This window comes from Oncorhynchus masou, chromosome 2 (assembly GCF_036934945.1).
Source record: "Oncorhynchus masou masou isolate Uvic2021 chromosome 2, UVic_Omas_1.1, whole genome shotgun sequence".
Lineage (NCBI taxonomy): Eukaryota > Metazoa > Chordata > Actinopteri > Salmoniformes > Salmonidae > Oncorhynchus > Oncorhynchus masou.
In genome coordinates, this window is record NC_088213.1 from 1,649,540 (window position 1) to 1,666,612 (window position 17,073).

The 17,073-nt window shown below is 47.5% G+C and overlaps 1 protein-coding gene and 1 pseudogene across 1 annotated transcript in view; both read right to left on the reverse strand.

Moving 5' to 3' along the window:
- The window catches only part of LOC135552108 (solute carrier organic anion transporter family member 3A1-like), a 186,034-nt gene that overhangs the window by 75,472 nt on the left and 93,489 nt on the right, over positions 1-17,073 (reverse strand). The window lies entirely within an intron of this gene.
- LOC135554264 (insulin-like growth factor 1 receptor) overlaps positions 6,388-17,073 on the reverse strand; it is an 81,212-nt pseudogene continuing 70,526 nt past the window's right edge.

The window sequence follows — 17,073 nt, forward strand, 5'->3', positions numbered from 1 at the left end:
ATTATTTGATCTAGTATGGGGGTAGATGTGGCAGCTCATTATTTCATCTAGTAATGGGGTAGATATTGCAGTAGCAGCTCATTATTTGATCTAGTAATGGGGGGGGTAGATATGGCAGCTCATTAGATCTAGTTATGGGGGGGGGGAGTAGATGTGGCAGTAGCAGCTAATTATTTGATCTAGTATGGGGGTAGATGTGGCAGCTCATTATTTGATCTAGTAATGGGGGGTAGATGTGGCAGCTCATTATTTGATCTAGTAATGGGGGTAGATATGGCAGGAGCAGCTTATTATTTGATCTAGTAATGGGGGTAGATGTGGCAGCTCATTATTTGATCTAGTAATGGGGGTAGATATGGCAGCTCATGATTTGATCTAGTAATGGGGGTAGATATGACAGGAGCAGCTCATTATTTGATCTAGTAATGGGGGTAGATGTGGCAGCTCATTATTTGATCTAGTAATGGGGGGTAGATATGGCAGCTCATTATTTGATCTAGTAATGGGGGTAGATGTGGCAGCTCATTAGATCTAGTTATGGGGGAGGGGGTAGATGTCGCAGCTAATTATTTGATCTAGTATGGGGGTAGATGTGGCAGCTCATTATTTCATCTAGTAATGGGGGGGTAGATGTGGCAGCTCATTATTTGATCTAGTAATGGGGTAGATATGGCAGTAGCAGCTCATTATTTGATCTAGTAATGGGGGGGGGTAGATATGGCAGTAGCAGCTCATTATTTGATCTAGTAATGGGGGGTAGATGTGGCAGCTCATTATTTGATCTAGTAATGGGGGGTAGATATGGCAGCTCATGATTTGATCTAGTAATGGGGTAGATATGGCAGTAGGAGCTCATTATTTGATCTAGTAATGGGGGTAGATGTGGCAGCTCATTAGATCTAGTTATGGGGGGAGGGGGTAGATGTGGCAGTCGCAGCTAATTATTTGATCTAGTATGGGGGGGTAGATGTGGCAGCTCATTAGATCTAGTTATGGGGGGAGGGGGTAGATGTGGCAGTCGCAGCTAATTATTTGATCTAGTATGGGGGGTAGATGTGGCAGCTCATTATTTGATCTAGTAATGGGGGTAGATGTGGCAGCTCATTATTTGATCTAGTAATGGGGGGTAGATGTGGCAGCTCATTATTTGATCTAGTAATGGGGGGTAGATGTGGCAGCTCATTATTTCATCTAGAATTGGGGGTAGATGTGGCAGCTCATTATTTGATCTAGTAATGGGGGGTAGATATGGCAGTAGCAGCTTATTATTTGATCTAGTATGGGGGGTAGATATGGCAGCTCATTATTTGATCTGGTAATGGGGTAGATATGGCAGTAGCAGCTCATTATTTAATCTAGTAATGGGGGGTAGATATGGCAGCTCATTATTTGATCTGGTAATGGGGGGTTGATATGGCAGCTCATTATTTGATCTTGTAATGGGGGGTAGATGTGGCAGCTCATTATTTGATCTAGTAACGGGGGTAGATGTGGCAGCTCATTATTTGATCTAGTAATGGGGGGTTGATATGGCAGCTCATTATTTGATCTAGTAATGGGGGTAGATGTGGCAGCTCATTAGATCTAGTTATGGGAGGAGGGGGTAGATGTCGCAGCTAATTATTTGATCTAGTATGGGGGTAGATGTGGCAGCTCATTATTTCATCTAGTAATGGGGGTAGATGTGGCAGCTCATTATTTGATCTCGTTATGGGGGTTGATGTGGCAGCTCATTATTTGATCTTGTAATGGGGGTAGATGTGGCAGCTCATTATTTGATCTAGTAATGGGGGGTTGATATGGCAGCTCATTATTTGATCTAGTAATGGGGGTAGATGTGGCAGCTCATTAGATCTAGTTATGGGAGGAGGGGTAGATGTCGCAGCTAATTATTTGATCTAGTATGGGGGTAGATGTGGCAGCTCATTATTTCATCTAGTAATGGGGGTAGATGTGGCAGCTCATTAATTGATCTAGTAATGGGGGTAGATGTGGCAGCTCATTATTTCATCTAGAATTGGGGGTAGATGTGGCAGCTCATTATTTGATCTAGTAATGGGGGGTAGATATGGCAGTAGAAGCTTATTATTTGATCTAGTAATGGGGTAGATATGGCAGTAGCAGCTCATTATTTGATCTAGTAATGGGGGGTAGATGTGGCAGCTCATTATTTGATCTAGTAATGGGGGGTAGATGTGGCAGCTTATTATTTGATCTAGTTATGGGGGGTTGATGTGGCAGCTCATTATTTGATCTTGTAATGGGGGTAGATGTGGCAGCTCATTATTTGATCTAGTAATGGGGGGTTGATATGGCAGCTCATTATTTGATCTTGTAATGGGGGTAGATGTAGCAGCTCATTATTTGATCTAGTAATGGGGGGTAGATATGGCAGCTCATGATTTTATCTAGTAATGGGGGTAGATATGGCAGTAGCAGCTCATTATTTGATCTAGTAATGGGGGGTAGATGTGGCAGCTCATTATTTGATCTAGTAATGGGGGGTGGGGTAGATATGGCAGCTCATTATTTGATCTAGTAATGGGGGGGGGTAGATGTGGCAGCTCATTATTTGATCTAGTAATGGGGGGTAGATGTAGCAGCTCATGATTTGATCTCGTAATGGGGGGGTAGATGTGGCAGCTCATTATTTGATCGAGTAATGGGAGGGTAGATATGGCAGCTCATGATTTGATCTATTAATCGGGGTAGATATGGCAGTAGCATCTCATTATTTGATCTAGTAATGGGGGGTAGATGTGGCAGCTCATTATTTTATCTAGTAATGTGGGTAGATGTGGCAGCTCATTAGATCTAGTAATGGGGGGGGTGGTAGATGTGGCAGTCGCAGCTAATTATTTGACCTTGTATGGGGGTAGATGTGGCAGCTCATTATTTGATCTAGTAATGGGGGTGGGTAGATGTGGCAGCTCATTATTTGATCTAGTAATGGGGGTAGATATGGCAGTAGCAGCTCATTATTTGATCTAGTAATGGGGGTAGATGTGGCAGCTCATTATTTGATCTAGTAATGGGGGGTAGATATGGCAGCTCATGATTTGATCTAGTAATGGGGGTAGATATGGCAGTAGCAGCTCATGATTTGATCTAGTAATGGGGGTAGATGTGGCAGCTCATGATTTGATCTAGTAATGGGGGTAGATGTGGCAGCTCATGATTTGATCTAGTAATGGGGGTAGATGTGGCAGCTCATGATTTGATCTAGTAATGGGGGTAGATATGGCAGCTCATTATTTGATCTAGTAATGGGGGTAGATGTGGCAGCTCATTATTTGATCAGTAATGGGGGGTATGTCAGTATCTCTTTCCTTCATTAAGGACTTGGGGGGGGTCTTTCTCTGTCCTTCATTCAGGAAAGACAACAGTTAGGAATACTGTCACTAAACCTCTAAGAAACTAAAATAAAAAATCTTTCCGGCAAAAACAACAATGTATTGGTGAAAACAAATGTAACGCTTTGGACAATATGTGGCAAAACAGCATATCTTTATGAGTTAAAGAGAAACAATGATGTTTCATATGAATGAATTGTTTGAGAAATACAACAACCACAAGAACAATGGACTGTAGTGGAAACGAGAGTAAAACAATCAACCTGAACGATTCATTTTTATATAGATATATTATAACCACAAGAAAAATAAAGAATTAAATAGCAGCTTCTGTACAGACAATTACTTAGAAGAACATAAACAGTGATGTGTATGAACATGTTCTGAGGTCTAACTACACCAAATATACAAAAGTATGTGGACACCCCTTCAAATGAGTGGATTCAGCTCATTTCAGCCACACCCATTGCTGACATGTATAAAATTCACCACACAGCCATGCAATCTCCATAGCTCAACATTGGCAGTAGCATGGCCCTTACTGAAGAGCTCAGTGACTTTCAACGTGGCACCGTCATAGGATGCCACCTTTCCAACAAGTCAGTTTGTCAAATATCTGTCCTGCTGGAGCTGCCCCGGTCAACAGTAAGTGCTGTTATTGTGAAGTGGAAACGTCTAGGAGCAACAACGGCTCAGCCACGAAGTGGTAGGCCACACTAGCTCACAGAATGGGACCGCCGAGTGCTGAAGCAGGTAGCGCGTTTAAAAACACTCAGTACCGAGTTCCAAACTGCCTCTGGAAGCAACATCAGCACAAGAACTGTTTCTTCGGGAGCATCATGAAATGGGTTTCCATGGCTGAGCAGCCACACACAAGCCTGAGATCACCATGCACAATGCCAAGTGTCTTCTGGAGATGTGTAAGGCTCACCGCCATTGGACTCTGGAGCAGTGGACACACATTCTCTGGAGTGATGAATCGCGATTCATCATCTGGCAGTTCGACAGACAATCTGGGTTTGGCCGATGCCAGGTAACGCTACCTGCTCGAATGCATAGTGCCAACTGTAAAGTTTGGTGGATGAGGAATAACAGTCTGGGGCTGTTTTTCATGGTTCGGGTAGGGCCCTTAGTTCCAGTTAACAGAAATCTTAATGCTACAGCATACAATGACATTCTAGATGATTACGTGCTTCCAACTTTGTGGTAACAGTTTGGGGAAGGCCCTTTCCTGTTTCAGCATGACAATGCCCCTGTACACAAAGTGAGGTCCATACAGAAATGGTTTGTTGAGATCGATGTGGAAGAACTTGACCGGCCTGCGCAGAGCCCTGACCTTAATCCCATTGGGATGCCGACTGCTAGCCAGGCCTAATCGCCCAACATCAGTGCCCGACCTCACTAATGCTCTTGTGGCTGAATGGAAGCAAGTCCCAGCAGCAATGTACCAACATCTAGTGGAAAGCCTTCCCAGAAGAGTGGAGGCTGTTATAGCAGCAGAAGAGGACCAACTCCATATTAATGCCCATCATTTTGAAATTAGATGTTTGACGAGCAGGTGTCCACATACTGTTGGTGATGTAGTGAACAACTGTAAGAACAATGGAGAAATGTTCTGAATCTTAGAGCGGAGACTACAGTGTAAATATATACCTGCTGTGTACAGCAATGTCTCCCTCCCTCCATACTACTGAACTGAAGACAACTCCTGTCTGGCCCTACTCCCTCCATACTACTGGACTGGAGCCATACATCCGGTCAGAGGAACTAAGCATATGGAGCCATACATCCGGTCAGAGGAACTAAGCATATGGAGCCATACACCCGGTCAGAGGAACTAAGCATATGGAGCCATACACCCGGTCAGAGGAACTAAGCATATGGAGCCAGACATCCGGTCAGAGGAACTAAGCATATGGAGCCATACATCCGGTCAGAGGAACTAAGCATATGGAGCCATACACCCGGTCAGAGGAACTAAGCATATGGAGCCATACATCCGGTCAGAGGAACTAAGCATATGGAGCCATACACCGGTCAGAGGAACTAAGCATATGGAGCCATACATCCGGTCAGAGGAACTAAGCATATGGAGCCATACATCCGGTCAGAGGAACTAAGCATATGGAGCCATACATCCGGTCAGAGGAACTAAGCATATGGAGCCATACATCCGGTCAGAGGAACTAAGCATATGGAGCCATACACCCGGTCAGAGGAACTAAGCATATGGAGCCATACATCCGGTCAGAGGAACTAAGCATATGGAGCCATACATCCGGTCAGAGGAACTAAGCATATGGAGCCATACATCCAGTCAGAGGAACTAAGAAGGGAACTGAAGGACTGGATAAAACAACCTCCCATTGATCACAATCCTTTAAGATACAAAATAATTTAGTCATGTCTTGCAGGCCTAGGAGACGACAAGTAGTTCACACTAGTGTCAGAATGATTCCTGTCAATCACAGACAAGACAAAGGGAGAAGACGTAGTTCACACTAGTGTCAGAATGATTCCTGTCAATCACAGACAAGACAAAGGGAGAAGACGTAGTTCACACTAGTGTCAGAATGATTCCTGTCAATCACAGACAAGACAAAGGGAGAAGACGTAGTTCACACTAGTGTCAGAATGATTCCTGTCAATCACAGACAAGACAAAGGGAGAAGACGTAGTTCACACCAGACAACTAATCATCATCAGTGGTGACCATCTTGTCCCAGTCCAACAGAGGATCATGTCTGTCCATCCACTGATATACAACACAGACACAGAGACAGACAGCGCTTGACCGTTGACGTGGCTTCCAGACAGAAGATAAAACATTTACCTCACAATAATAATAATGCCCCCAATATTACACAGTGAGCCAACCAACCAACCATCAAAGGCTGTCTCCATTTGGGGATATTTAGAAAAACTAATAGAAAACACACTATATATATATATATATATATATATATATATATATATATATATATATATATATATATATATATATATATATATATATATATATATATAGTGTACCATCTCAGTACCTGTATAAAGTTTAGAACACCTAGTCATTCCAGGGTATTTCTTTATTTTTACTATTTTCTACATTGTAGAATAATAGTGAAGAAATCTAAACTATGAAATAACACATGGAATCATGTCATAACCCAAAAAAGAGAGAGTTCAAAATATATTTTATTTTTGAGATTCTTCAAATAGCCACCCTTTTGCCTTGATGACAGCTTTGCATTCTCTCAACCAGCTTCATGAGGTAATCACCTGGAATGCATTTCAATTAACAGGTGTGCCTTGTTAAAAGTTATTTTTGTGGAATTTCTTTCCTTCTTAATGCGTTTGAGCCAATCAGTTGTGTTGTGACAAGGTAGGGTTGGTATACAGAAGATATCCCTATCTGGTAAAAGACCAAGTCCATATTATGGCAAGAACAGCTCAAATAAGCAAAGAGAAACGACAGTCCATCATTAATTTAAGGCATGAAGGTCAGTCAATATGGAACATTTCAAAAAAAGTTTCTTCAAGTGCAGTCGCAAAAACCATCATTCAATATGATGAAACTGTCTCTCATGAGGACCTCCACAGGAAAGGAAGACCCAGAGTTACCTCTACTGCAGAGGATCAGTTCATTAGAGTTACCTGTCCCTCATGAGGACCGCCACTGGAAAGGAAGACCCAGAGTTACCTCTACTGCAGAGGATAAGTTCATTAGAGTTACCAGCCTCACGAACAGACACATCTCAACATCAACTGTTTAGAGGAGACTGTGTGAATCAGGACTTCATGGTCGAATTGATGCAAAGAAACCACTACTAAAAGCCACCAATAGGAAGAAGAGACTTGCTTGGGCCAAGGAACATGACCAATGGACATTAAACCGGTGGAAATCTTTGGTCGGATGAGTCCAAATTTGAGATTTTTGGTTCCAACAGCCGTGTCTTTGTGCGATGCAGAGTAGATGAACGGATGATCTCCGCATATGTGGTTCCCACCGTGAAGCATGGAGGAGGTAGTGTGATGGATTCTGCAGCGATACACCATCCCATCTGGTTTGGGCTTAGTGGGACTATCATTTGTTTTTCAACAGGACAATGACCCAACACACCTTCAGGCTGTGTAAGGGCTATATGACCAAGGAGAGTGGTGGAGTGCTGCATCAGATGACCTGGCCTCCACAATCACCCGACCTCAACCCAATTGAGATGGTTTGGGGTGAGTTGGACCACCGAGTGAAGGAAAAGCAGCCAACACGTGCTCAGCATATGTGGGAACTCCTCCAAGACTGTTGGAAAAGCATTCCTCATGAAGCTGGTTGAGAGAATGCCAAGAGTGCAAAGCTGTCATCAAGGCAAAGGGTGGCTACTTTGAAGAATCTCAAATATATTTTGATTTGCTTTAACACTTTTTAGACTTTTTCTGGTTTTGATGTCTTCACTATTATTCTACAATGTAGAAATTAGTAAACGTTAAGAAAAACCCTTGAATGAGTAGGTGTGTCCAAACTTTTGACTGGTAGCGGTAACCAGAAACCTTCCTGAACAACGGACTTGCGTTTTATATATAAAGGTAGCTGGGCCTAAAGGAATATATGTAAAAAACACCGTTGTTCAGGTTGTGGTTCAGGGTCCCTCCAGCAGGCCTCAGCAGGAGGTGCTTTATATCAGGCAGTTGATAGAAATGTCAATACAATAACAGAATGAAAAAGTAGGAGTCCCCACCGCAGAGGAGTCCCCACCGCAGAGGAGTCCCCACCGCAGAGGAGTCCCCACCGCAGAGGAGTCCCCACCGCAGAGGAGTCCCACCGCAGAGGAGTCCCACCGCAGAGGAGTCCCACCGCAGAGGAGTCCCACCGCAGAGGAGTCCACCAAGCTCTTTAGAAAAGAGGGATGGAGAGAGGTCCACTATGATCAGCAGGCCGAGGACTGTGGGAGGGGCATGGCACGTTCCTTCTTCCTCACTCCGTTCATGTGTGCGTAGGGCGGTGAGTCATTGAAGGCTGGTCGCTGCAGGACCTGGGCGACCGCCTCGGGGCCGTTGGACTCCACCTGTCCTGAAGCCCCTGAGCTCTGGGCTGAGGAGGGGCCAGGGGCCACTCGGGAGCAGCAGGCCTGGCTGGTGTCCCCGAGGGCTGGGGAGCAGGGGGACGAGGGAGCCTGGGGCTGAACCTGCCCAGAGGACGGGGCTGAAGGGGGGTGGAGCCCAGCGTTAATGGACCGTCGGGGGCCGTGGAGGCTGGTGTCTGTTGGGAGGGGGAGGAGGGGGCTGGTTGGGCAGGGCGGACCCGGAGGTGGTGGGGGGGCAGGGGATGGGGGGCCGTGAAGAGGCAGCTGGGCCTAAAGGAACATTCTTCATGTTCCCTACCTCCATGTCTAACTCCTCTGCGTCTGGAAGCTTGTTCTCTTCGCTGTAAAAGAAGCTCATCTCTCTGAACGGTGGCTCCAGCTCCTCCTTGATGCTGTTAATGATCTCCAGAAACGATGGACGCATCTTAGGGTTGTACTGCCAACACATACGCATTAACTCAAACCTGGTAGGAGAGAGAGAGAAGTTAGATATTATCTAATGGGTTGTACTGCCAACACATACGCATTAACTCAAACCTGGTAGGAGAGAGAGAGAAGTTAGATATTATCTAATGGGTTGTACTGCCAACACATACGCATTAACTCAAACCTGGTAGGAGAGAGAGAGAAGTTAGATATGATCTAATGGGTTGTACTGCCAACACATTAACTCAAGGAGGAGAGAGAGAGAGAGAGAGAGAGAGAGAGAGAGAGAGAGAGAGAGAGAGAGAGAGAGAGAGAGAGAGAGAGAGAGAGAGAGAGAGAGAGAGAGAGAGAGAGAGAGAGAGAGAGAGAGAGAGAGAGAGAAGAGAGAGAGAGAGAGAGAGGTTAGATATTATCTAATTAGTGCAGGCAGTAGTTCTTTCAATTCAAGCACCAAAACACACCAGTGTGCGTGCGTGTACAGTAACACTTGTTTTTCAGATATTTCCCCCTCTGGTCAATAGATGGCAGTATACTAGACATTACATCCTCCAGTCAATAGATGGCAGTATACTAGACATTACATCCTCCAGTCAATAGATGGCAGTATACTAGACATTACATCCTCCAGTCAATAGATGGCAGTATACTAGACATTACATCCTCCAGTCAATAGATGGCAGTATACTAGACATTACATCCTCCAGTCAATAGATGGCAGTATACTAGACATTACATCCTCCAGTCAATAGATGGCAGTATACTAGACATTACATCCTCCAGTCAATAGATGGCAGTATACTAGACATTACATCCTCCAGTCAATAGATGGCAGTATACTAGACATTACAGCCTCCAGTCAATAGATGGCAGTATACTAGACATTACATCCTCCAGTCAATAGATGGCAGTATACTAGACATTACATCCTCCAGTCAATAGATGGCAGTATACTAGACATTACATCCTCCAGTCAATAGATGGCAGTATACTAGACATTACATCCTCCAGTCAATAGATGGCAGTATACTAGACATTACATCCTCCAGTCAATAGATGGCAGTATACTAGACATTACATCCTCCAGTCAATAGATGGCAGTATACTAGACATTACAGCCTCCAGTCAATAGAGGCTAATCCAGGCACTTGTCATCTCCCGTCTGGATTACTGCAACTCGCTGTTGGCTGGGCTCCCTGCCTGTGCCATTAAACCCCTACAACTCATCCAGAACGCCGCAGCCCGTCTGGTGTTCAACCTTCCCAAGTTCTCTCACGTCACCCCGCTCCTCCGCTCTCTCCACTGGCTTTCAGTTGAAGCTCGCATCCGCTACAAGACCATGGTGCTTGCCTACGGAGCTGTGAGGGGAACGGCACCGCAGTACCTCCAGGCTCTGATCAGGCCCTACACCCAAACAAGGGCACTGCGTTCGGCCTGCTCGCCTCCCTACCACTGAGGAAGTACAGTTCCCGCTCAGCCCAGTCAAAACTGTTCGCTGCTCTGGCCCCCCAATGGTGGAACAAACTCCCCTCACGACGCCAGGACAGCGGAGTCAATCACCACCTTCCTAAAGTAATCCTTCTCACCCCCCCCTTAAATGATTTAGATGCACTATTGTAAAGTGGCTGTTCCACTGATGTCAGAAGGTGAATTCACCAATTTGTAAGTCGCTCTGGATAAGAGCGTCTGCTAAATGACTTAAATGTAATGTAAATGTAGATGGCAGTATACTAGACATTACAGCCTCCAGTCAATAGATGGCAGTATACTAGACATTACATCCTGGTGGTGGTGGTCCAGGGAGAGGAGGAGGTGGTGGTGGTCCAGGGAGAGGAGGAGGTGGTGGTGGTCCAGGGAGAGGAGGAGGAGGTGGTCCAGGGAGAGGAGGAGGAGGTGGTCCAGGGAGAGGAGGAGGAGGTGGTCCAGGGAGAGGAGGAAGTGGTGGTCCAGGGAGAGGAGGAGGAGGTCCAGGGAGAGGAGGAGGAGGTGGTCCAGGGAGAGGAGGAGGAGGTGGTCCAGGGAGAGGAGGAGGAGGTGGTCCAGGGAATATACTGTACACATGCACCAATCTAATTCCACAAAATTATGCAAAGTAACCTACCCTACGGGGTCGCCACCGGCCCGAGCCAGTATCCTACCCTACGGGGTCGCCACCGGCCCGAGCCAGTAACCTACCCTACGGGGTCGCCACCGGCCCGAGCCAGTAACCTACCCTACGGGGTCGCCACCGGCCCGAGCCAGTAACCTACCCTACGGGGTCGCCACCGGCCCTAGCCAGTAACCTACCCTACGGGGTCGCCACCGGCCCTAGCCAGTAACCTACCCTACGGGGTCGCCACCGGCCCGAGCCAGTAACCTACCCTACGGGGTCGCCACCGGCCCGAGCCAGTAACCTACCCTACGGGTTCGCCACCGGCCCGAGCCAGTAACCTACCCTACGGGTTCGCCACCGGCCCTAGCCAGTAACCTACCCTACGGGGTCGCCACCGGCCCTAGCCAGTAACCTACCCTACGGGGTCGCCACCGGCCCTAGCCAGTAACCTACACTACGGGGTCGCCACCGGCCCTAGCCAGTAACCTACCCTACGGGGTCGCCACCGGCCCTAGCCAGTAACCTACCCTACGGGGTCGCCACCGGCCCTAGCCAGTAACCTACCCTACGGGGTCGCCACCGGCCCTAGCCAGTAACCTACCCTACGGGGTCGCCACCGGCCCTAGCCAGTAACCTACCCTACGGGGTCGCCACCGGCCCGAGCCAGTAACCTACCCTACGGGGTCGCCACCGGCCCGAGCCAGTTACCTACCCTACGGGTTCGCCACCGGCCCTAGCCAGTAACCTACCCTACAGGGTCGCCACCGGCCCTAGCCAGTAACCTACCCTACGGGGTCGCCACCGGCCCTAGCCAGTAACCTACCCTACGGGGTCGCCACCGGCCCTAGCCAGTAACCTACCCTACGGGGTCGCCACCGGCCCTAGCCAGTAACCTACCGTAATTTCCGGACTATAAGCCGCTACTTTATTCCCACGCTTTGAACCTCGCGGTTTATACCATGACGCGGCTAATTTATGGATTTTTCCCGCTTTCACAAGATTCATGCACCAGAAACTGAGCACCGTCACATAATGTGACGTAAATCGAGCTCAAACTTCCCATCATTCTGATTACGGAAGTCATTTTGTCACCCTCATCATGGCAAATACACGGAGAAATGCATATGATGCAGCTTTCAAGTTGAAGACGATCGATCTGGCTGTTGGAAAAGGAAATAGAGCTGCTGCATGGGAGCTTGGCCTTAATGAGTCGATGATAAGACGTTGGAAACAGCAGCGTGAGGAACTGACAGTGCAGAAAGACAACAAAAGCTTTCAGAGGGAAGAAAAGCAGATGGCCCAAAGTATTTGCAGCCACTCGACATCAGTGTAAATCGTGCATTTAAGGTGGCGCTCCTTGTTCAGTGGGAGGCTTGGATGACAAGTGGGGAGAAATCCTACACTAAAACGGGCCGCAGGCGAAGAGCATCTTATGGTCAAGTCTGCCAGTGGGTCCTGACAGCGTGGAGCATTGTCAAAAAATCCACTGTCATCAACGGGTTTCGAAAGGCTGGACTGCTGCGTGTTGAAGGGGCAGCATGAGCTCAGCGGGGAATTTGCCTCCGGATGAAAGTGACGAGAGCGACAATGAAAACAATCCAACATCGGATGAAGCAATTCTGAGGCTATTCAACTCCGACACCGAAGGAGATGACTTCAGTGGTTTCAGTGCACAGGAGGAGGAAGATAGTGACCAATGACTTTCTTGGTAGGTCACTGTTTAATTTTTGTTACAAGCCGTGTTTCGTTTAAAGGCTGTGTAAAGTTCATTTGTTTCAATGTACCGGTAGGCACCTGCGGCTTATAGACATGTGCGGCTTATTTATGTACAAAATACATATTTTTTAATAATTCAGTGCGTGCGGTTTATATTCAGGTGCGCTTAATAGTCCAGCAATTACGGTACATACCGATAAGCCTGACCGGTCAAATATATTTCCATCGTATGGTATTTCCATCAATAGACTAAAAAGCATTATTTGGCAAAAGGATTTTTCTTCCCCGGACAATTGGCCAGCACCAATTTTATTTATCGGCTTGTCCATTTTTGGGGGCAAAATCCAGATATACCCGGGCTAACGGACACCCAGGTGTGTGTGTGCGAGTGTAACTCACAGCATGTCAGGGCAGTTGTCTGGTTTGTCGAGCAGTCCTCCGTCCATAACGAAGCGCAGCACCTGCTCATTGGACATCCCCTGGTAGGGCTGCTCTGCTAGTGTTGCTATCTCCCATAACACCACCCCAAAAGACCTGCAGAGAGAGAGGAGACAGGATTATACACCCTGACTCTCTACACTCCCTGACTCTCTACACTCCCTGACTCTCTACACTCCCTGACTCTCTACACTCCCTGACTCTCTACACTCCCTGACTCTACACTCCCTCTGACTCTACACTCCCTCTGACTCTACACTCCCTCTGACTCTACACTCCCTCTGACTCTACACTCCCTCTGACTCTACACTCCCTCTGACTCTACACTCCCTCTGACTCTACACTCCCCCTGACTCTACACTCCCCCTGACTCTACACTCCCCCTGACTCTACACTCCCCTGACTCTACACACTCCCCCTGACTCTACACTCCCCCTGACTCTACACTCCCTGACTCTCTACACTCCCTGACTCTCTACACTCCCTGACTCTCTACACTCCCTGACTCTACACTCCCTGACTCTCTACACTCCCTGACTCTACACTCCCTCTGACTCTACACTCCCTCTGACTCTACACTCCCCCTGACTCTACACTCCCCCTGACTCTACACTCCCCCTGACTCTACACTCCCCTGACTCTACACTCCCCCTGACTCTACACTCCCCCTGACTCTACACTCCCCCTGACTCTACACTCCCCCTGACTCTACACTCCCCTGACTCTACACTCCCCCTGACTCTACACTCCCCCTGACTCTACACTCCCCCTGACTCTACACTCCCCCTGACTCTACACTCCCCCTGACTCTACACTCCCCCTGACTCTACACTCCCCCTGACTCTACACTCCCCTGACTCTACACTCCCCCTGACTCTACACTCCCCTGACTCTACACTCCCCCTGACTCTACACTCCCCTGACTCTACACTCCCCCTGACTCTACACTCCCCCTGACTCTACACTCCCCCTGACTCTACACTCCCCCTGACACTCTACACTCCCTGACACTCTACACTCCCTGGCTCTACACTCCCTGGCTCTACACTCCCTGGCTCTACACTCCCTGACTCTACACTCCCTGACTCTACACTCCCTGACTCTACACTCCCTGACTCTACACTCCCTGACTCTGCACTCCCAATACACCATGACCCTATACACCATGACCCTATACACCATGACACTATACACCCTACACTCCCTGACACTCTACACTCCCTGACACTCTACACTCCCTGACACTCTACACTCCCTGACACCCTACACTCCCTGACACTCTACACTCCCTGACACCCTACACTCCCTGACACTCTACACTCCCTGACACTCTACACTCCCTGACACCCTACACTCCCTGACACCCTACACACCCTGACACTCTACACACCCTGACACTCTACACTCCCTGACACTCTACACACCCAATACACCCTGACCCTACACACCATGACCATATACACCATGACACTATACACCATGACCCTATACACCATGACCCTATACACCCTATACACCCTGACCCTATATACCATGACCCTATACACCATGACACTATACAACCTACACACCCTGACACTATACACACCCTGACACTATACACACCCTGACACTATACACACCCTGACACTATACACACCCTGACACTATACACACCCTGACACTATACACACCCTGACACTATACACACCCTGACTCTACACACCCTGACACTCCACACTCCCTGACACTCTACACACCATATACACCCTGACCCTATACACCCTGACCCTATACACCCTGACCCTATACACCCTATATACCCTGACCCTATACACCATGACACTATACACCCTACACACCATGACCCTATACACCATGACCCTACACACCCTGACCCTATACACCATGACCCTACACACCCTGACCCTATACACCCTACACACCATGACACTATACACCCTACACACCATGACACTATACACCATGACCCTATACACCCTGACCCTACACACCCTGACCCTATACACCCTATACATCATGACACTCTACACCATGACCCTACATATCCTATACACCCTGACCCTATACACCCTACACACCCTGACCCTATACACCATGACCCTATACACCATACACACCCTGACCCTATACACCATGACCTATACACCATACACACCACGACCCTACACACCACGACCCTACACACCACGACCCTACACACCACGACCCTACACACCCCGAGCCTATACACCCCGAGCCTATACACCCCGAGCCTATACACCCTGACACTATACACCCTGACACTATACACCGACACTATACACCCCGAGCCTATACACCCCGAGCCTATACACCCCGAGCCTATACACCCTGACACTATACACCCTGACACTATACACCCTGAGCCTATACACCCCAACCCTATACACCCTGAGCCTATACACCATAACCCTATACACCCTACACACCATGACCCTACACACCATGACCCTATACACCCTATACATGCTGACCCTAAACACCCTATACACCATGACCCTACACACCATATACACGCTGACCCTAAACACCATGACCCTACACACCCTATACACGCTGAAGGAGAGGTTAATGTAGAGGAGTTACTAGAGGAGAGGAGTAATATAGAGGAGTTACTGGAGGAGAGGAGTAATATAGAAGAGTTACTAGAGGAGAGGAGTAATGTAGAAGAGTTACTAGAGGAGAGGAGTAATGCAGAAGAGTTACGAGAGGAGAGGAGTAATATAGAGGAGTTACTGGAGGAGAGGAGTAATAGAGGAGTTACTGGAGGAGAGGTTAATGTAGAGGAGTAATGTAGAGGAGTTACTGGAGGAGAGGAGTAATAGAGGAGTTACTGGAGGAGAGGAGTAATATAAAGGAGTTACTAGAGGAGAGGAGTAATGTAGAGAAGTTACTGGAGGAGAGGAGTAATGTAGAGGAGTTACTGGAGGAGAGGAGTAATGTAGAGGAGTTACTAGAGGAGAGGAGTAATGTAGAAGAGTTACTAGAGGAGAGGAGTAATGTAGAGGAGTTACTAGAGGAGAGGAGTAATGTAGAGGAGTTACTGGAGGAGAGGAGTAATATAGAAGAGTTACTAGAGGAGAGGAGTAATGTAGAAGAGTTACTAGAGGAGAGGAGTAATGCAGAAGAGTTACGAGAGGAGAGGAGTAATATAGAGGAGTTACTGGAGGAGAGGAGTAATAGAGGAGTTACTGGAGGAGAGGTTAATGTAGAGGAGTTACTAGAGGAGAGGAGTAATATAGAGGAGTTACTGGAGGAGAGGAGTAATAGAGGAGTTACTGGAGGTGAGGAGTAATAGAGGAGTTACTGGAGGAGAGGTTAATGTAGAGGAGTTACTAGAGGAGAGGAGTAATGTAGAGGAGTTACGAGAGGAGAGGAGTAATGTAGAGGAGTTGCTGGAGGAGAGGAGTAATATAAAGGAGTTACTGGAGGAGAGGAGTAATATAAAGGAGTTACTAGAGGAGAGGAGTAATGTAGAGAAGTTACTGGAGGAGAGGAGTAATATAGAAGAGTTACTAGAGGAGAGGAGTAATGTAGAAGAGTTACTAGAGGAGAGGAGTAATGCAGAAGAGTTACGAGAGGAGAGGAGTAATATAGAGGAGTTACTGGAGGAGAGGAGTAATAGAGGAGTTACTGGAGGAGAGGTTAATGTAGAGGAGTTACTAGAGGAGAGGAGTAATGTAGAGGAGTTACGAGAGGAGAGGAGTAATGTAGAGGAGTTGCTGGAGGAGAGGAGTAATATAAAGGAGTTACTGGAGGAGAGGAGTAATATAAAGGAGTTACTAGAGGAGAGGAGTAATGTAGAAGAGTTGCTGGAGGAGAGGAGTAATGTAGAAGAGTTGCTGGAGGAGAGGAGTAATGTAGAGAAGAGATATTTACTGTAGTGTGCTGTAGTAGTGTACTGTTTATATAAACGGTAGTGAGACCTACTGGCAAGCTCTGCTTTAAACAG